Raw genomic sequence first — 22,080 nt, 5'->3', positions numbered from 1 at the left:
TACATGAGATTACCTTACCAGAGGTACTAGGAGCTATAACATTGAAGAACACTTTGCCTAGATCACAGCAGCCGTGCACTTATCACACTGCAACAGAGGCATGTAGCAAGCAGAAACACTGCAGCCATAGACAGTGCAGCGCTATTACATTTACAAAACAAACATGAGACGCAGCCTTACCATTCCCCTGGGATTCCTTGTATCCTGAATACACAAACTTTCCACAACTCACTCAGGAGAAAATAGAATTAAAAGACAGCAGTGTTAAAATGGCTACGATCGATTAGGGAAGTGGTATCTCTGCCTCAGCCTTATGAGTCATACATGAAACCGAGTGTTTGTGAAGAAGGGAACGCCCATGTTGCTTGGGGCCCAATTATCCTGCCAGGTCAAACATGCAAATGTGCAGGTAGGACAACACACACACACACACACACAATGCAGGATGGGAAGAGAAACGCCCTGCCCCACCTTAACCACTTACAGAGCAAAGTGCATGAGGAAGCCAGGTACCTGTGCGCAGTGGCAAAACACACACACACACACACACACACACACAGGCAGGCAGCATCACACACATCTGACAAGTTCAAAACAAAAGAAAAACAAAACTATTGCTATTTTCTGAACAAGTAAACACATTTTACAATAATAAAAAGCAGATATCAAAAATTATTATTTTCTTACATTTCAATCAGGCAGGGTTCTCGCTTATTGCGGACAACTGAACCTCTCGCATGTGTTTTTTTCACGCTGAAATTCGCATTTGTATGCGTTTTCTCAGGACAGTTAATGAAAGTCAATAAGAATTTGCATGCGATGTGCGTTTTTTTTTCACGCATGTGAAAACGAGAATTTTAGAAGTGCAATTCTCCATTGACTTGCAGCGAACGGGTTTTCGCACATTTGCAGAACTCATGCAAAAGTGTGAGCCCTGTCTAAGAGACGATTTTTAAAACTTTTAGGCCATATTACCGACAGTCCGTTTACCTTTTAAGGGCTCTTTTCCATGGGCGGATGCACTGCGCTCTTGTCAGGCAGCTCAGCCTCCCGACTGCTGTCCTTGAGGGCCTGTGGCCGGCAATAAAAGCATTTGTAATCCCCACGGTGGCGTTACCCAGTGGCAAAAATACAGAACTGTCTTTGAATGCTTAGATGCGACTCAAAGGGAGGCCACCTTTCCACCACTCATGCCAGGCGCTACCAAGCACACTACTGTTATAGGGAGTAGCTGACAGGTGTGAATCCCTCCCTTCAGCCTCCCATACAGAAGGGGCCTAATGCTAGCAATCAAATACCACCAAAAGAGTGCTCTATTTGTGAGAAGAAAAAGGGGGTAAAATTCATTTGGGTGCTACATTGTATGACAGAGCACTAAACCATTAAAGTTGTGAAGTGCGGAATTGTAAAAATTGCCTGGTCACTAGGGGGGTATAAACCTCTGGTCGTCACTTTAACTTACCTGGGGGCTTCTACTGGCTAACCGCAGCCATCCTGTGCACGCGAGGGGACAAAATTATCCTCCGGTGCCCCGCTACAGCTCACTTCCATATTTTGCAACTTTAATGTTGCGGCCTACTGCGCCTGAATGGCACTGGTCGCGCACCTCCTTGCTCCCACTCACCTTGCCGGGAGCGATGTGAGCAGGAGCCTGCAACATTAAAGTCGCAATAAACGGAAGTGTGCTGCAGCGGGAGACCGGGGGATCATTTTTTAACCCGGCGCAGGCACAAGAGGCTGGTAGAAACCCCAGGTAAGTTAAACCTTTTTTTATAGCCAACAGTTGTCCTTTACTAAACAAAAATGAAAAAAATAAAATAATGTATGACCAGCTTTAGATAGATAATTTAAAAGATCCATTAAAGGGACACTTGAGTCAAACAAAAAAAATGAGTTTTACTCACCTAGGGCTTCCAATAGCCCCCTGCAGCTGTCCGGTGCCCTCGCCGTCTCCCTCCGATCCTCCTGGCCCCGCCGGCAGCTACTTCCTGTTTCGGTGACAGGAGCTGACAGGCTGGGGACGCGAGTGATTCTTCACGTTCCCAGACACATTAGCACCCTCTATGCTGCTATATGGTGTATGATATATGCTATAGTAGCATAGATGGCGCTATTGTGGCCAGGAACGCGAAGAATCACTCGCGTCCCCAGCCTGTCAGCTCCTGTCACCGAAACAGGAAGTGGCTGCTGGCGGGGCCAGGAGGATCGGAGGGAGACGGCGAGGGCACCGGACAGCTGCAGGGGGCTATTGGAAGCCCCAGGTGAGTAAAACTCATTTTTTTTTTGACTTAAGTGTCACTTTAAGTTGGAAATTTCCATCAGATACAATCTAATAAAAGATTGTCCTTCAAGAATTCTTGTGTGGCTTGGCAAGTAATTTCATCAAGAACAAAGCAAATTGAATATTATTACCAATAGATTACCAATCTAAATTTGTCTCAAACAAAAAAGTCATAAGCATTTCTCCACAAAGAGCTCAATAGTTTGTAACTGCAAACCAATGATATACTCTACTGCTAGCGCCTATACACATGAATACTACTGAGGTTAGTTGCCACAATCTCAACGATATATATATCTGGTGCATGTATGGGTGCCTTTAGTTACTACATAGTTTTTTTACTTGGATGGCAAGACAAAATCTCAGCCAGGTTTGAACTATTCTCTGGGTCCACATTGGGGTGAATTCCATACAGCTCCTGTAACCCTCACAGGTATCACAAAGCACAGGAAATGACCATGGTATGGTAAAAGACGGCATAAAATAAATTTCCTCAAGAGATGAAAAGATTAGAACCTGTCAGGGTTTCATTACTATCTGTGGTTCTACTGCAAAAAAAGATTTTCCTGTCCCTCTCATGGATGCCAAAAAGTATAGGATGTAAAAAAAAAAAAAAAAATTCTGACATTGCACTGGTATTCACTTTGCAGCCAGCCTAGAGCAAAAAAGCATGCAGCAGAATTCTACCTTGGTACAGTGGTATTTTCAGACATTTAGTGATGTTGAAACAGACACTTCCCTTCTTGTGGTAGATAAAGCTAAAGAAAAAAAAACTCACAAGCCAAGAGGAGGATGTGTTAAAGAGACAAATACTTAAAGGGAAATTCCATTTTCATAAACAAAATCTGCCATAAACATAGATCTGTGTTGCACAGGCCTTTTTGAAATTAAAATGTTTTCACTTCAATTTAAAGCCATCTTAGAATTTTCAAAAAGCACAGTAAGCTCAAATGCTTACACCTTTACCAAGAGTACTCCATTCTCTGTTAGGAGTATAGTTACTATAAGCACGACTAGTTTCTCCCACTGTGTTGTGTTAATAAGCTGCACAGGGCCAGGACGGTTGAGCAGGCCATACATGCAGCAATTATCCTGTTTGATTCCAGATAGATTTAATCACTGATTGAATCTGACAGAAAACTATAGCTTCATCATGTCCAATCAATAAAACTCAATTTTGGCCTAATAAACAGAACTCTCCATTGGATAGGACGGAAAATTTAATCTGATCAATTTTTGAATCAATGTGCTGTGTGTGAAAGGAATTGATCCCTTTCTGACTAGATTGTGATCTGACAGGGAACAATCATTTTGCCGCATGAAGAGGAAAATTGGTGCATGTATGGGCGCCTTTAGTTACACATTTGAAAACACCCAGGCCCCTAACCGAAAGCAAACTTTGACACGATTATCTTCCTTATTGGATAAAAGCTCGGTGTAATGAATAACGCTGAAACATTTGCCAAAAACCCCTGCAATATAAATGGAACCAAACTGAAGAAAAAAACCTTGGAATTAGCCCCTTACAATAAAATATGTTATAGTACGTAAATATAATGCACTAGCACCTAGGTTCTCAACGTGTGGTACGCGTACCCCAGGGGGTACTTCTGATGGTTCCAGGGGGTACTTGTGCTTCATATACTTAGCCAAGAATAACAGATTTAAAGTTTTAGAAAATTACAAATCTGATATAAACAACTTCAAATTAGTACTTTAGCTAATTAAAAGCAATATTAAATGCTTGGAAATTGTTTAGAACCAATTATCATGTACTATGATTAAATATATATTTGTCAAGGGGTACTTGTGATAATGTTTCCTATGCTAGGGGGTACTTCGTCAGTACAGGGTGTTAAAAGGGGTACATACCAATAAAATGTTGAGAAACACTGCTAGCAGACCCAAGCTTGCTTAAAAACAGGCTCTAGGTCTGTGTTTTCTCGCTGCCTTCTGTTACTGCGCATGCGCACGCACCCGCCGCACACCCGGCTGCCCGCTCACACGCCCACCTGGCTCCCTGGCCCCGTCCTGTCTGTGAGGCTGGGTCCGTGCTGCGCACATGCGCAGTAGTGAAAGGCACAGACCCAGCTACACAGGGACAGCGTGACGCAGGGACACAGGGGTTTTATTATAGAGGATTTAGGTACAGGGTAAAAGCCAAAAAAAAAAAAGAAGAGATTGTATTTTTTAACGGTGCGTGTAAAGGGATTAGAACCTTTTGTGGTTTTCTGTTGCTTTCCGTGTCCCTTATTAGGGCTCTTTTCTTACTATTTTCTATTACCGCGATTCTGCTGCAAATCCGCTACGATCTGTTGTGTGTAAGGTCAGTTTGTGTTTTCTGACTGGAGAAAAAGAAAAACCCGGAAGGAATATAATCTGAATTTGCATAGCACAAGAAAAGTTGCAAAGCAGCATACTTTTCCCCGTCCCTGTGTACTCCTTTCCCCTGACTATGCCCCAGGCGTCCTCCTTTGCCCTTTCCGTGTCTATCCATGTCCCTTCTATCACCCTTCAAACAAAGAACCACACACTTCTCTCTTTATAACCGATGCTTTACCGGTCCGCTGGTGCCAGGCTCCCACAGGAACACCACTCCTGTAACGACTTGAAACAGAAAAGACTTGAAGACGGCACACCAATGGCTTGCAATATCAAATTGTATTGGATTATACAGCAGTACAGCACGACATGTTTCGGCCGTTGCCCTTCCTTAGGTGTCCGAGGAGGAAGGGCAACGCCAGAAACATGTCGTGCAGTACTGCTGTATACTCCAATACAATTTGATATTGCAAGCCATTGGTGTGCCGTCTCCAAGTCTTTTCCCTTCTATCACCCTGTGTCCTTCCCTGCCTACAGGTGTCCCCCTTGCCCTGTCCAAATCCTATGAATGAATGAACATACATACATACACTTACTTATACAGAGAGTGGAATACAGAGGACATTTTAACAGATGGTGACAGGACAGCAAAAAAATCCATAAGGTTCTAACCTCTTACCTCACAAGCAAACAAACACTTCAGTAAGGCCTGAACTCCACTAACTATGAACTTAAAGTGTACCAGAGCTGATCTAAAGAAAACTTTTTATACATACCTTGAGCTTCCTCCAGCCCCATGCGCACGGATCGCTCCCACGCCGCCATCCTCAGTCTTCCCACAGCTTTGGTACCTGGTCCCTGCACTTCCGTCAGTCGGAGCCAGTCTGACGTAAGTGAAGTGTGCTGTTTGCGCATCTCTCCAGCAGCTGCTGGAGATATGTAGAGGGCGCACTTCTCCTGCGTAGACTGGCTCCAACTGGCTGAAGTGAGGCGTGCGTATGGGGCTGGAGGAAACCCAAGGTATGTATAAAAATGTTCTTCAGAACAGCTCTGGTTTCCTTTAAATGTTATACAGGGTGATAAAGAAACACTGAAAGGGGGTCAAGCAAAGTCAGGCCTTCTATTTACTTTTCATGACACCTGTGCAATATTCATGCTGTCTAATCAGCACCTTGATATGCCACACTCGTGAGGTGGGATGGATTATCTCGGCAAAGGAAAAGTGCTCACTAACAGATTTAGACAAATTTGTGAACAATATTTCACAGTAATGGGTCTTTTGTGTATGTAGAAAATGTTTCAGATCTTTGAGTTCAGCTCATGCAAAATGGGAGCAAAACCAAGTGTTGCATTTATATTTTTGCTCAGTGTATTTTCAGGAACTTCAGACCATTTCTAAATAAAAACTACTACTATATGAACCTACCGTATTTTTCAGACCATAAGATGCACGTTTTCTCCCGCAAAAGTGGGGAGAAAAAGTTCCTGCCTCTTCTGAAATTGTCCTCCTTTGCTCTGTTCCTGTGTACTCCTTTCCCCTGTGTACGCCCGGCGTCCTCCTTTGCCGTTTCAGTGTTCAGAGAGAGTGTAGGAAATAAAAATAAAATGGTGTGGTCCTCCCGCCCGAGCCTCTTTAACCCCTTGTCCCCCCCATGCAGGCTGGGATAGCCAGAATGTGGAGACTCGGCCACGTAGGGCTTCGCAGCCTGAGCTATACCAGCCCACATGGTCCATGGTATGGGGGTGCTCCGGGGGAGATGGGTGGCCAAGCCTCCCCCTCTCCCCCTCTCCCCTGTCCAATCCATGGACAAGGGGCTCTTCCCCACCTCCGATGCCTCAGGAGGGGGGGGGGGGGGAATTCATGGTATCATCTGGGAGTCCCCTTTAAGAGGAGGACCCCCAGATGCCCCTCCCCTCAGGAGAAATTAGTATAGAGGTACAGAGTAGTCCTTACCCATTTCCAGATTACAAGCATAGCCACAAAAAAAAAAAATTCTTAATTAACCAGAAATACTTACCTGTACATTAAAAAAAAAAAGTTCCCACGCCTATATCCTCTGGTTACATCTTGATCTCCGCCACCACATACGCTGCTCCCCATGCAACTCTAGCTATTCTAAGTATAACTAGAGTAAAAAGCATCCTTAAATGGAACCTTAACTGAAAGTGATATGGATGTTTCCTGTTAAACAATATCAGTTGTTTATCAGTCCTGCTGATCTCTTTGGCTGCAGTAGAGGCTGAATCACACACCTGAAACAAGGATGCAGCTAATCCAGTCTGACTTCAGTCAGAGCACCTGATCTGCATGCTTGTTGAGGGGTGGTGGCTAAAGGTATTATAGACACAGGATCAGCAGGAGAGCCAGGCAACTGGTATGAAGGAAAAATCCATACCCTTCTCAGTTTAGGTTCCCTTTAAGTTTTGGCTCCTAATCCCTAACGGTCTCTTAATAGACCAATGAGGAGCCTTGGAGCCAAAATTTAAAGATGCCATCGGCTCTAGCTATACTTAGTACAACTAGAGGTTCCTTCCTGCACGGCTCCCGCTCTCCTCCCCACCCACACTGGCACCCTGGAGCACCTATGGGTGCTCCTGGGTGCCGGCGTGAGTGGGCGCAGTAGGTGCGGTGGGCGGGGAGGAGAGCGGAAAGCTGCAGGAGGGAGCCTCTAGCTGTATTAAGTATAGCTAGCTGTGGCGGGGAGCAGCGGTGTGTGGTGGAGATCTTCAATCAAGATGTGACGAGAGGATATTGGCATGGGAACCTTTTTTTTTTTTTTTTTTTTTTTACAGGTAAGTAGTAAGTATTTATGGTTAAGAATAATAAAATACTTTTTGTTGTTGTATTTTTATTTCGTTTATCTCTTTCTGGAAATGGGTAAGGGTTACTCTGTACCTCTATACTCATTTCTCCTGGGGAGGGCAGTATCTGGGGGTCCCCTTCTTAACGGGGACGCCCAGATGCTACCATGAACTAAACGCCCCCCCCCCCCCCCCCCGGGTGTCGTCACCCCCACCTTTTCCTGGGGGCTGGTATAGTCAGGGTGCAAAGCCCCATGCAGCCAGGGCTCCACATTCTGGTTATGGGGGACAAGGAGTTAAAGGGAGGGTCCACGGAGTTGGTTAAAAAAAAAAAAAATACTAATCCACTTACCTGGGGCTTCCCCCAGCCCGTGGCAGGCAGGATGTGCCCTCGACGCCGCTCTGGAGGCTCCCGGTCTTCTCCGGTGGCTCACCCGACCTGGCCAGGCTGGCTTCCTGGTCAGGCTTCTCCTTGCACTCCAACGTGCGTCTCACGCGGTCGCACTGACGTCATCGGACGTCCTACGGACTGTACTGAGCAGGCGCAGAACTACTGCGTCTGCGCAGTACAGCCTGGAGGATGTCCGATGACGTCGGCGCGACCGCGTGAGGTGCATGTTGGAGCGCACAAGAGCCCGACCTGGAAGCCGGCCTGGTCGGATGATCTACCGGAGAAGACCTGGAGCCTCCGGAGCGGGTCCTGCCTGCCACGGGCTGGAGGAAGCCCCAGGTAAGTGGATTAATATTTTTTTTTTTTAACCAACTCCGTGGACCCTCCATTTAAAAAGACCCAGAGACAAACTAACTATCAGTTTTATACATACCTGGGGCTTCCTCCAGCCCCATCAGCCTGGATAGCTCCAACGCCGCCGTCCTCCGCTGCCTGTGTCCACCGGTACCAGGTCCTGTCATTTCGGCCGGTCGAAAGGGCCTGAGGGAGCCCCTGCGCATGCAGAAGACTGGTCGCGTCCGGCGGAAGCGACGGGATCCGGTACCGGCGATAGAGGCAGCGAAGGATGGCGGCGTGGGAGCGATCCAGGCTTATGGGGCTGAAGGAAGCCCCAGGTATGTATAAAATTCTTTTCCTATTTTTTTTTTTAGTAGCTTCGTCTCTCGGGAAAGGGGGATGCCACATATATTTTTTTATATTTCCCACACTCTGAACATATATAAAATAAAAATAAATACACTTATATACATGTTAATACATCATCTGTCATTTTACTGCAGTAACTTTGCTACTTTTTTCCTCAAAATTTCTTTGTGGGAGTTCGTCTTTAAAGTTAGAGTACCTACTCTTGGCAGTTTCCTGTCTGTGAACCCTGTTGCATTGTGGAAAATAGCTGTTTACAATTGTTTCCAACTGCCAAAACAGCAAGCAGCAGCTACATCACTTGCCAGCAGTAAAAATGTCACCATGTGATAAATGTCAGAATACAAATCAGGGGTTTAAAATATTTTACAATGGGCAAACACTGGGAACGAGGAATTTTTTTTTTCAAAAAGACGTTCTAGTTTTTGAGGAAATAGATGTTAAAGAGAAACCTTAACCAAGAATTTAACTTCATCCCAATCAGTAGGTAATACCCCCTTTCCCATGAGAAATCTATTCCTTTTCTCAAACAGATCAGGGGGGTCTGTATGGCTGATATTGTAGTGAAACCCCTTATTTTTACAATAATTATGTATAAATGACCATAGCAAAGGACAGTGCACCAGCCATGTGTGCAAGGGCCTATTACAAGGCATGGGCACTCTCTGCATGCACATTTTGAGCTGCTGTATACAATGTTAAAATGCAGGGCAGCAGACAGTGTGACCGGACCTCACTTGTACACTGGAGAAAAAGAACAGTACAGCAAACTCATAATGCATGAAAAAAAGAAAGTATTTGTCTACTAAAGTTTGGGTCACATCAGAATCCATCAAGGACTGCAGCAAGGTTACTAAATTAGCGGTTAGCCAACTACAGATGTGCAGTAGCAACAGAGAGAACATTGTTGTAGTGAATACAGGCGGTTCTCCTGCATAATTGGCAACAGAATCAACTTCTCCAGACGTAAAGTGGCCATACACTGGTTGATTATTTCTGTCAATATCTAAGATTCCATCTGCTATATATCTGTGCCGCAAACAATGCCCTATCGATTTTCAGTCAAAATTTGATCACGTTGCGTGGTACATATTGCTGAAAAGATGGTAGGTTGGGACCACATCCGTAGCACATTCGAGATGAGCAACGTGCAGTGTAGGCACCAGAACTTAAACCTATCTGTCCGCCGGTACACTTCCCATATCTTCTCTTTATAGCTGTCGGGAGCACCACCCTGCGTCGTCTCTCCATGGGCGCCTGTGTTGCATGACAAATTCCTAGAGGCCTCTAGTGGTCACATAAGGTACGTGCCAGGGTGCCTCTTGTGTTCAGCCTCTTGCGCTTGTCACATGACACAGCTACGCGTGTAGAGGACACACAGAGAAAAGCCTCCAGCAGCAATGTAGAGAAGACACATGCCAGCGCACAGTTGAGTGTAAGGTCCGCTGCTTAAAGTAAACCCAAGTTAAAGGAAGAACTGTATACATCCCTGGGGCTTTCTCCAGCCCCCTTCAGGCTGATCAGTCCTTTGCTGCCGTCCTCCTCCGCCACCTGGATCCTCCACTTTAGGTCCCAATAATTCAGGCAGTCGGCTGCGCATGTGTGGCCCAGCCTCTTGGCCACGGGAACACAACGGGAATGCGTGTGCCAGACTGCTCCGGCATGAATCACCAGGACCAATAGCAGAGGATCTAGGCGACGAGGGAGGGTGGCGATCAGCCAGAAGGGGGCTGGAGGAAGCCCCAGGGATGTGCAAATTTCTTACTTTAACTTATCTCAGGTTTACTTTAAACTCTGCATGGCCCAGGAGGGGATCTGTTGAAATCCAGTGTGGAGGGATTCAATCAGGTAGATACCTCCCTTATCAGATTATGATCTGAGAGGGATCTATCTGTTGGCCACATTGACTAGTGTATGTGTATGGACAGCTCTATAACTTGTAGTCACATTAAAAGCTGGCCATAAACATTAATCATGCCAGTCCGATCAGTTACTGAATCCCTATTTGTCCAAAAACAATCAATCCGGATAGGTCGGGAACAGCAGCAGATCGATGGCCATCAGTTTTCTAGAAAGTGCCAGTGTGAACCGCCTCATAATGACATATGTAACTAAATACACACATACTGAGCACCAGTCTTCCCTTTTTGCTGTGCAGGCATGTCCTGCTGCTGACTCAGAACAAGTGGAGGTGAGGAGTGCAGGGAGAAGGACTCCACAATGCACAAGCATCAGGCAAACAGTCACAAGTGTAATGAGCTGCATCAAGCAGGTACATGTGGCATGAATGACAAACTGCATTATCTTCACTAGTGAATGGGTTTGTTATTCAATGTGTGGGGGATTGCAGCAACTAGACATGGTTCTCCTGGAGAAGAATGCTTTCCAGAACATCTGCTATTCACCACAGTTTCACTATTCAATGCAGTGTTTAAGAGATAAATCCATTTATTAGCTGATATAATTAGTGTCATTTTTTCAGGGCAGCTCTTTTCAGCTCAGAAGGAACAATGTAAACACTCACGAATGCCTGATACACACATCAAATAGTTGTCAGATGTGCAAAACATGATGCAACCATTATTATCGATCAACATGAATTTACAGCTTCACTTCTATATGTAGGGGAGGGGAGAGCAAGGAAGTCTCAGCTGAGGAAAAAAACAAACAATCAATATCCTACCTCAGCAGATCACTACTCCCCCAAACAGGCTTCACAAGGGAGCTCTTATATCAGGCTAAAATGATCTAATATCTGTACTTCGCTTGGAAATGCCTCATTCATTAGCAGCTGTATCTCGGCTAACTCCCACAAACAACATCTCAGCCTGAGATGGGAGGCCTTCTTGTGAAACTATTTTGCAATCTCCTGACCTTGACTTGGGAACGTTGTGATGCAAGCAGTGACTACACCTCAGAGAATCACAAGACAGAGAGCAAACAAATGTGTGCTGGATGCCCACTGCACCGCTATTCAGCACTGACAGTGGTGAGGGATGGGCGACTCCCCTGCACAGCTCTACTGTAAGCAATTCTTACCAAAAATACACTAAAGATGGCCATACGTCAGGTGACCTGGAGACTGATTGACCATCCGAATCTTATTATAATCGAATAGAGGAAAATCAGTGCCGCTAAGCGCATGCCCTATCGATGATGCGACCAATTTCAGCCCGAAATTGGTCGCATGTATGAAATCGGACATTCTGCACAATGTCAGACCGACGTGCTGAATTGGGTGTGTGACGGTAATGGCGTGCGATGTCGGCAGGGCTGTGGAGTCGAGTAGTCAGAACAAATTCGGGTACCTGGACTCCGAGTCGGTGGTTTCTTAAACTGAGGACTTGGAGTTGAATGATTTTTGTACCAACTCCACAGCCCTGGATGTTGGGACAGGCGACAAATGCGACGGAACCCCCAGCGCGGTCCCTCTCTATTGTAAAATGTGCCTCCCCCCTGCATGCATACTTTACCTGTCTGTGCCCGCAGCTGGCTCCGTTTCCGCACTCCTCCTCACATACACGCCCCCATATGGTTGCTGGCATAACATGGGCACATGTGTGACATCACACTTGACCACATTACACCGGCAACCAGGTGGGGTGTGTGCGGAAGAGGACGGAGCGAGTGGCGGACACTGACAAGTAAAGTATTCCTGCACTGGTACGACAGGGGCACATTTTACACTTGGGGGACACGACATTAGGATGATTCCCACAACATTGCATGCGGAAATTGATTGGGAATTGGCCTGCGGTGTATGCGCAGCAGACAGATCTCTCAGATTCAATCAGAGAGAGCTTTGACTCTTGGTCGAATCTGCCCATCATCGCCAGATGTATGGCCACCTTAACTCACCAGAAGTATACAGTATTTACTACTTAAACACATACAAACACTGACAAATACACACAGTAATGGTACTTTTCAGGAGCAACATGAATCCTCTAAAATGTTTTCATAGTGAAATACTGCTGAAGACAACACTCAAACCTATCACAGCTTATTCCCATTACTCCCTCAACAAGCCAAAACCATGACAGCAATTTGTCACCTTTGTAACTCTGATCACAACAGCTTGCGCAGGAGATGAGGCAGCTCCCCCACTAACTCCTTATAGAGATATCAATGAAATACAGTACATTATTATTTTATATTTATACAACACCGACATTTTCTATAGTGCTATACATAGTACAAACAAATAAGGGGGAACATAGATACATGAGAAGTTTAAAACGCTGTACAATCAGGACATCCAGCAATACAAATACTGTACATACATAGTTGATGTGTGGTTTGAGACATCACCAATATAGATGTACATATGATAAAGTACAGCAGAAACAAACACTGGGGGAGGTCGCAAGCCTCGTGAGCTTACAATCTAGATATATTAAAAACTTTAACGTGGTGTAGGCTGGCTTTTGGACACTTCAAAGCAAGTGTATAGGACATGATCTCTCCAGCTGGTTTGGATGGGACAGAAATATGGTCGTATATAACTTTAGCAATTGTACTAACAGCGTAAAACTGGTCTATGCACTGTGATTTACAACAATTTAGTCAGTACATAAACAGATGATCACCTGCCTCACACATTTTTGGCAGAATCTGCCAACCTTCTTATGTTAATGAACATCAACCAACCATTCTAAAGCTACGTACATACTAGGGCTGTGGAGTCGGAGTTGGAGTCGAGGAGTCGGACCAAATTTGGGTACCTGGAGTCGGAGGTTTTATAAACTGAGGAGTCGGGAGTCAGGAGTTGGAGTCGGATGATTTTTGTATCGACTCCACAGCCCTGGTACATACACTGGGTTAAACTCAGCCGGGAAGGCGAATAAAGACCAACTACCTTGAGTGATAATCGAGCATGTGTACTTCATCTAAATATCCAGCAAAGCGGATCATGAGCGATGTCCAAATGACCAGAGCGCATTGTTTTCCAACTCACCAGAAACTGCTGCATCGCGTGTTGCCCTTTGTACCTCCTCCTCCCTCAATAGCAACTGCACACGTCTTTGTCCTCTAGGCCAAGCATTTTCAACCAGGGTCCCTTGGAACTTCGGGTTCCTTGAGGACTTTGCAGGGGTTCCCTGGCTTTTTCCCCTCTGGTGACTGCAGCCTCAGCTGGCAGGGTGCAAAATTTTCAAAACTACCTCCCTGGCTCATCGGTGTCCTCTTTACTCAATGTCTGCCCATCCTGAATGATTCTCAACTTTGTTCATCACTGGTATTATCATGTGACGTGCACGACACGTGACCACCACGCTGAGTTATGAACATACACATGGGATACCCTAACTGAGAATGTGAATACAGTTGAGCTGAGTTACAGGAAATTACAGTAGGGAGCACAATAATGGAGGGCATAAAATGGGTGCCCTGTAAAGGAGAAACACAGAATTAAAGACCACACCTACTATAAAATAAATTCCTCTGCTAATGTCGGGGTTCTTTGAGATCCAAAAATCAATTGAAGGATTCCTCCACAGTACAAAGTTTGAGAAAGGCTTCTCTAGGCTAAGGGATGGTTTATCCTGAGAGATTGAGTACTGATCTCCGATAGGCGACAGTCCTCATACGTATTTATGAAGCTTAGGGGAGACCAAATGATATGACAGGATACAATGTATACTGGAATTGGTGAATCAAATCATAAAACACTGCGCCAAAGTTCACACACTGGTTACCACTTAGTACAATCAACAGTCAATGGGTTCGCTGCAGAAAGTCCAGTTTTTGAATAACAAAGTATGGTTATAATGCTATGCCTAAGACCCACCTGATAATTGAGGTGGATATAATCTGGTGAGCATCTAGTGAGAAGGGACGAGGGAGATAGATGTGATTTATCACCTGGGGAGCACAAGACACGAGTGACTTCTAGGGGTTGGAATAGTGTAAACAAAAAGACTGAACAATATTGCCCTACGTGGAGTCTGTTTTTTTATTTACAGGAGTGGAGAGCGCAGCAGTACAATTGAACTTTGGAATTGGTGAATATCTTCCTACCTTTCCCATCTTTGCATTTCTTGTTCACTGTCTGGTCCATCAAAGTGCCAGGAGACAGTGGTGAAGCGGCCCTGAGTCCTGTCACTTTCTGAGTCTTTTTCTCCCGTCAGACTGAACTGGCACTGTACTTTTGTTACCATTGTTGCTTAATTTGGGCGTGAGAGAATACCAATAGATATAATATTGGTAATATCTCTGCACTCTCCATTCCCTCCTTACACTAACCTCCCCCCTGTGGACACCTAACGTAATCTCCCTCCTCTACACATTTCACACTAACCTCTTCTCTACTTAACACTAACCTCCTTTCCGATACCTTATTACCCAACACTAAAAAAGGGACACAGCCTAGGAAGAAGCGCCTGGTGGCATAAAACAGCCGTCGGGCTCACTTGTAGAATTTGATGCCACACTTCACTGTATACATCATGTGTCTACAATAATAGATTTTGCATCCAAGTAGTGTCAGCAAGGCTGTGGAGTTGGAGTCGAAGTCAGGGAGTCGGAGCCATTTTGTGTACCTGGAGTCTGAGTTGGAGTCAGTGGTTTCATAAACTGAGGAGTCAGAGTCGGAGTCGGATGATTTTTGTACCAACTTCACAGCCCTGAGTGCCAGGTGCTAATTTTTCCTTTGCAATATATTATCCAACACTAACCCTTACGCTGAACCCGTTACTTCCCCCTCCCACTACTACCCCCAGTGTTATGCAAATTCAGCTACATCGATGCCAAACTCAATACCATTTGTTACACTGTCCCCGCCGCTGTGCAAGCTCTGCTACAGCGTAGCCAAATTCCTTATCTTTACCAAAGCCAAGGACCTGCGCCTAAAGTAACCCCCTGATGCCCCTTAGCCACAAATGAACATTGTGGTCTATGGTGTTATCCAATTACGATTGTCATCTCTTGCGCACAAAGTTAACTGATCCAAGTTTTATGGAAACAGATAGGCAGCTCTGATGTTGAGGTCTATGAGTCCACTAATAAAATTGGCTTGCCTATATAAGCAAACATGCCTCAGAAAGAGAACACAGATTACTTTTTCAATGGCTGTTCTATAGAATACTTAACCTTGAAAGGGATATATAAAATAAGATGGCATAACCCTGAATTAAAACAAATAAAGAATTTCTAGTTGAATTACATACAAGTATGTTGACATCTTAACCTCTATTTACAACAATGTAACCCCCCCCCCCCCCCCCCCCATATAATAGGAGGTCATCCCACTGACTTTTATAAGTTCATGTCCGAGACACCTGATTTACAATACTGTCACACAGCTCTGCAGAGACCTGCAATGGCTTGTTCATCTTCCCCTACACACAAGCACATACACCCTGCCCTGAGCTGTGCTCAACACTCATATAATTACACATCATTAGAATAATCAGAAAGGACTGCAATTACCTGATTTACAGAATGTGATGATATTAAATGCAGATCTGAGTATCGCAGTCAGTTCAGCGTGGTACAGAGTGACTCTGCTCCACCCCCATTCACCCTGATGACCTATGGACTTTAAACATACAGCTGCGTAGTGGAGCCTACAAACACTGCACTGACTATTTCTTATTGTATGCCTAAACACCAATACTTAGTGATCTACCCAGCCCAGCCGGATGCTTTTAAAATACTGATAAATAAAATAAAATTTAAAAAACTACTTGAAAAAAAAAAAAATACAGCTTTCCCATAGTTGCAAACAGCAGCACTGTTTTGGTTAGTCCACAAATTATCTATGAATGCAAAAAGGGCAATCCTCTGTTTTTATAAACCAATTATTGTCAGGCAGTATGAGACTGTATGAGAAACAAATTGATCCAATAACATGATTAAATGTGTGCAAAACTAAACTGCAGTGTTAAGAATGGTCAGTTCATATTTTCTTTTGTACTCGAATACCATGAAGTATAAGAATGGTAGAGCAAGAAAATGTGTACTAGGATGAAATAATTAGAAGGCGAATAACTGGTTTAGATTTTGTAACTGTTCTACTACCCATCTCTGGCCAGATGGAATATTTATATCTATTGACCTTTAATGCTGGGAATACACATTCACTTCTATGAGAAATCGATCAAAAAATGTATATCTGCTACTCAAAAATCTTTTTATATTTTTTCATTATATTTTTGTTGAAGCTCTGTGGTTTTCATAATTTTATCAACAGCTAGAACACACAAAAATGTCTACATCATTATGACAGATGGTATTTATTGCAAATGGATCGCCAATACCATACATTATGACGCAGCATTGAGAGAGGAAGCATAGCTGTGTACTCCAAAACACCAAAACTGTGCTAATTTAATATACCTATACAGAGGACACAAGCAGTATGTAACGGGCAGTGTCAGGTGCAGTTATGTTGCTGTCCTATCCTCCTACTCTCTACAGTGCCAATCCCAAACTGGCCATCCTACTCCCTACAGTGCCAATCCCAAACTGGCCATCCTACTCCCTACAGTGCCAATCCCAAACTTGCCCTCCTACTCCCTACAGTGCCAACCCCAAACTTGCCCTCCTACTCCCTACAGTGCCAACCCCAAACTGGCCATCCTACTCTCTACAGTGCCAATCCCAAACTGGCCCTCCTACTCCCTACAGTGCCAATCCCAAACTGGCCCTCCTACTCCCTACAGTGCCAATCCCAAACTGGCCCTCCTACTCCCTACAGTGCCAATCCCAAACTGGCCCTCCTACTCCCTACAGTGCCAATCCCAAACTGGCCCTCCTACTCCCTACAGTGCCAATCCCAAACTGGCCCTCCTACTCCCTACAGTGCCAATCCCAAACTGGCTCTCCTACTCCCTACAGTGCCAATCCCAAACTGGCCCTCCTACCCTCTACAGTGCCAATCCCAAACTGGCTCTCCTACTCCCTACAGTGCCAACCCCAAACTGGCCCTCCTACTCCCTACAGTGCCAATCCCAAACTGGCTCTCCTACTCCCTACAGTGCCAATCCCAAACTGGCTCTCCTACTCCCTACAGTGCCAATCCCAAACTGGCTCTCCTACTCCCTACAGTGCCAACCCCAAACTGGCCCTCCTACTCCCTACAGTGTCAATCCAAAACTGGCTCTCCTACTCCCTACAGTGCCAATCCCAAACTGGCTCTCCTACTCCCTACAGTGCCAATCCCAAACTGGCCCTCCTACCCTCTACAGTGCCAATCCCAAACTGGCTCTCCTACTCCCTACAGTGCCAATCCCAAACTGGCTCTCCTACTCCCTACAGTGCCAATCCAAAACTGGCCATCCTACTCCCTACAGTGCCAATCCCAAACTGGCCATCCTACTCCCTACAGTGCCAATCCCAAACTGGCCCTCCTACTCTCTACAGTGCCAATCCAAAACTGGCCATCCTACTCCCTACAGTGCCAATCCCAAACTGGCCATCCTACTCCCTACAGTGCCAATCCCAAACTGGCCCTCCTACTCTCTACAGTGCCAATCCCAAACTGGCCCTCCTACTCTCAACACTACCAATCCCAAACTGGCCCCCCAACTCTCTACACTGCCAATCCCAAACTGGTCCTCTTACTCCCTACAGCGCCAATCCCAAACTGATACTCATATGCTGGGCATACACGGTTCGTTTCTGCTACTCGATTCTCCACTCTATCGTTTTTGCCACTAGATTCTGCAGTCGATTCTCTTATCTTCCGCTAGTTTTTCTTATCTTTTTCCATTTACTTCTATCAGAAATCGAGCAGCAAAACGATCGGACATGTCAGAAATTATCTATCTAACTATCTATCTGCCTCAAAAACGAACCGTGTATTCCCAGCATTACTCCCTACAGTGCCAATACTAAACTGATCCTCTTACTCCCTACAGTGCCAATCCCAAACGGTTCCTAAAGGTGCGTACACACGCACTACCACATGCAACGAGGGGTCCGCCAGACCCTCCCGCTGGGCGGTCTTTAGCCGACAGTATGCGCATGTGTACACGCTGTCGGCGGACTGATAAGGCTGTTTCTGAACGTTCAGAAACAGCCTTATCAGTCCGCCGACAGCGTGTACACATGCGCATACTGTCGGCTAAAGACCGCCCAGCGGGAGGGTCTGGTGGACCCCTCGTTGCATGTAGTAGTGCGTGTGTACGCACCTTTATTCCCTACAGTGCCAATCCCAAACTGATCCTCTTACTCCCTCAGTGTCAATCCCAAAACAGGTCTTCCTACTCCCTACAGTGCCAATCACCGCACAATTTTTAGCCAACAATCATTTTTTGTTTTTTTTCTTCATAACTGGTGAGCAATCAAACTCGTGTGTGATACATTGGTGAGATTTTTTAAAAGTTAAAACCAATCAAAGACAGATCATAATTCTTGAATAAGAAAAGAATACTGTACGTTAAATAGTATTGTGTGTGAGGCCACTGTAAGAGCGATGTGCAGTTACTCAGCAAGGAAATGAGGGGATTCAGCAGCACTAATCCCAATTCTGTCCCCTTCCCACAGCACAAACTGCCCCCCCCCCCTTCCTCCTTACTCACAGTACTGCTCCCACTGTCATCCTCTGCTCTGCACCAGTCCCTACCGTCACCCTTCCAGGAGTATCAGTCCTAGTCTTGTTGCTCAAAGCAGATGGTTTTGGCACACAGCACTGAGTGTAGAAGCTAGGTGCCCAATAGCAGTAATATTATACTGTGCCGGGCACGTAAGGGTAATTCGGGGCTCCGGTGATGGCCAGACCAAGAATTACATCTCTCTCCGAGTTGTGACGACTCGGAGGGTAGGATAGAATTTTATGCTGCCGGGGATTTGACGGGTAGCAGGGTGAACAGTCATTCATCTCACCCTACGGCCAGCTTCCCGGCGGCATACATAAACGTACACTTGGCCCTTTTCTCCCTTTAGTTGTAATTCCAACCCTGCTCTCCTCCTGTCTACATTGCCAGTCCCAATACCTGTACTCCTGTCACTAAGATAAATACACTTATAGCAGTGCACCTGGAAATAAAAATGTCAGGGCTCGTAGGTATTAGAGTGAAAGTAAAGAGCTTCAGCTCTCTCAGTAATGAGCTGCAACCACTATATGGCTATCACACTGCAAGGCAACTTCATAAAAACACCCCTAATTCAGGAAATTACAACAGTGTTCTGATAGACATACCAGGCTGAAATTTTCACAGCAAGTCGAAGTTAAAGCCAAGAATGTAAGCAGCAGGAAAATATGTATTTACACACTAGAAAGATCACATTTATGTTCTCCGATTCCTCCTGGACTGGTTATAAAGGTCTCCCTTCAAGCAGCTAAGCTTAGCAGTGGTGGAGTAATAGCTGGGAACTGGCAGGTCACAATGAAGACAGCCAATCTCCGCCTGACATGTCTATTTACCATTAGAACACAGCCCACACTGGGACCTCTCCCACAGTCACATGATGCTCTCTACTAGTGAACATGACTGCTATTCCCAGCAACAGTCTGGAAAGCTGGACACATTTTCCAGGGAAATCCCAGACTGCGAAGAAAGAACCTCAAGCAAGCGTGTCATGTGAAACCTCACAGAGAATGCAGATCTGTACTGAGGGAACAACGCTTATTAAACAATCTAGGACAACTTTTACTGGTACTGGTACAGCAGGACACATTGTGTGTGCACAAGCTCAGAGGGTGCGTTGACTATGTGCCTTTCCATGCACTGTGTTGCCGAATGTGAATGCATAACCCATACAACTGTATATGTACATATTTTACATTGTAATGGTCTAGGTTATCCAAACATACTTTCTTCAGTGTGTATCTGGATAACCTGTGTGTAAATGAGCACATTACCACAGCAATCTTTTTCGCTTTACAATTACCAGAATTAGCAGGGGTTGATCTGGAGCTTAGCAAGGGGCTTATCAGATCTGAAAAGTCTAATGATCAATTACATGACACTTTTTTAGCCTGATCAGGTTCGCTCTAGTGTGCAGTCAAACTATTTTTCTTATAGATCCTCATTAATGTCGTTGCTAGTACACAAGTCCAACAAAGTGCACGACCAACTCCACGACATGACCAACCAAGCGATTTTCAGCGCACCAACCAACTAATTTGCATACTGTGCACGCAAGCGGAATGACTGACTGCACGATCTGGCCCCATTCAAAACAAGTACAAGTTGTTCAAGCTACTTGAACACACGTGCCCAACTGCATAATATCAGCCTGACATTCATGTGAGTTGATCCAACGGTAGGGTCGGGCAATTTTTATCAGTCGCTCGTATAGTTGTTTCGCACGCCCAACTATCGTCCAACAAAGCAAGTTTGGACGATAGTTGGGTGGAATAGTTGTACGTGTGTTCAGGAGTAGGTGGGGGAAGTTTTGGGTTAGGTAAAGATAGAGGAGGGTTAGTATGAGAATAGGGTTGCAGATAGGCATATGAATATTGGCATTATTACTGATGTTCTACTATCAGGTTTTCCTTGCAACAGGTATGTATGCCCCACAAATAACCAATTCAACCAACAAAAATGTGGAGACAGGTGAAGGAGTACAGAACGTTGAAGGGTCCCATGGGGAAAGGTGTAGGGGTGCAGTGGGAGGGTGTCCCTGAGGACAAGAGCTGGAGGGGGAGATCTAAAGGTGCCCATACACTTTACAATAAAAACGTTCAATTTTCCATTTTATTCGACCAAATCAAATGAAAGTTTAAAATGATATTTTTTTCGATCAAGAAAAAAAAAGAATCTATTATCCCGTATTCAATAACAATCCGATCGGACATGTTGGAAAAATCTTTATATTTAATCTAACGGAGTAATCAAACAAAATTATCTAATCGAAAAAAATGAAAAAAATTGTGCCATGTATAGGCACCATAACAGAAAGGTGAGATAAGAAGGAGGCAATAAGGGGTTCCTGGTCAGCTCCTTTTCATGTAGTGGGGTGGGGGGGAGGGCTATGGAAACAAGCTGCTGAACGTATTGCCTGTAATGCTGCCCATGCTACCAATCTCTGAAGTTAAGGGGGACTGCTGGACCCACACCATTCAATTCTTTGGCTGATTTACCTGCCCGATCGATTATTTCCAGCATGTACGATCTGAGGATCGATCGATTTTATGAGCAATTTCCGTTAATTTCTATGGAATTCACTCAGAAAATCGATCAATCCTTAGATCGCACATGACATGCTGGAAGTAATCGATTGGGCGGGTAAATCAGCCAAAAAAATTGTATGGTGTGGATCCAGCAAAGGCTGAGGGTCCAGTGTGGAGAGCTGAAGATGAGGAGAGATAACGCAGGGGAACAGACAGTCCTATGGGGAGAGTGAGGCTACAGCGGTCCGCAGAGAGGTCAGTGACAGCTCCATGCCGCACAGCACGGATCACCCTCAGCATTCCACTTACCTCAGCACCAGTCCCGGGCCGCCGCCTTGCCTCACTGCCCGGGATCGAGTGACAGCGCTCGCTGTGAGAGCTGCTTGGGTCTCCGAGTCCGCAGACTTGTTTGGACAACTCTACAGCCAAGTTTCTTTTCCCCGCCCACAGGCTGGGGAGAAGCGGCGGGAGGCGGAGGCGCCGTAAAGCCAACGCGGTTTGAGGCTTGTGAGCCGCCGTATC

The 22,080-nt window shown here is 45.4% G+C and overlaps 1 protein-coding gene across 4 annotated transcripts in view; it reads right to left on the bottom strand.

The window, feature by feature from the left end:
- Positions 1-22,010, bottom strand: part of ELF1 (E74 like ETS transcription factor 1) — a 130,593-nt gene extending 108,583 nt beyond the window's left edge. For 3 of the 4 annotated variants that reach the window (XM_068267810.1, XM_068267807.1, XM_068267809.1), the window contains exon 1: positions 21,868-22,010. The gene's annotated coding sequence lies outside the window, so the exon portion shown is untranslated. Of the gene's footprint in view, positions 1-180; positions 300-21,867 lie in introns of those variants that run through there. The other variant, XM_068267808.1, reaches the window with a different exon arrangement.
- Between the last annotated feature and the right edge of the window lie 70 nt (positions 22,011-22,080).

This window comes from Hyperolius riggenbachi, chromosome 2 (genome assembly GCF_040937935.1).
Source record: "Hyperolius riggenbachi isolate aHypRig1 chromosome 2, aHypRig1.pri, whole genome shotgun sequence".
NCBI lineage: Eukaryota > Metazoa > Chordata > Amphibia > Anura > Hyperoliidae > Hyperolius > Hyperolius riggenbachi.
The sequence above is the reverse complement of the archived record's forward strand: the minus strand, read 5'-3'. Positions and strand labels throughout refer to the sequence as shown.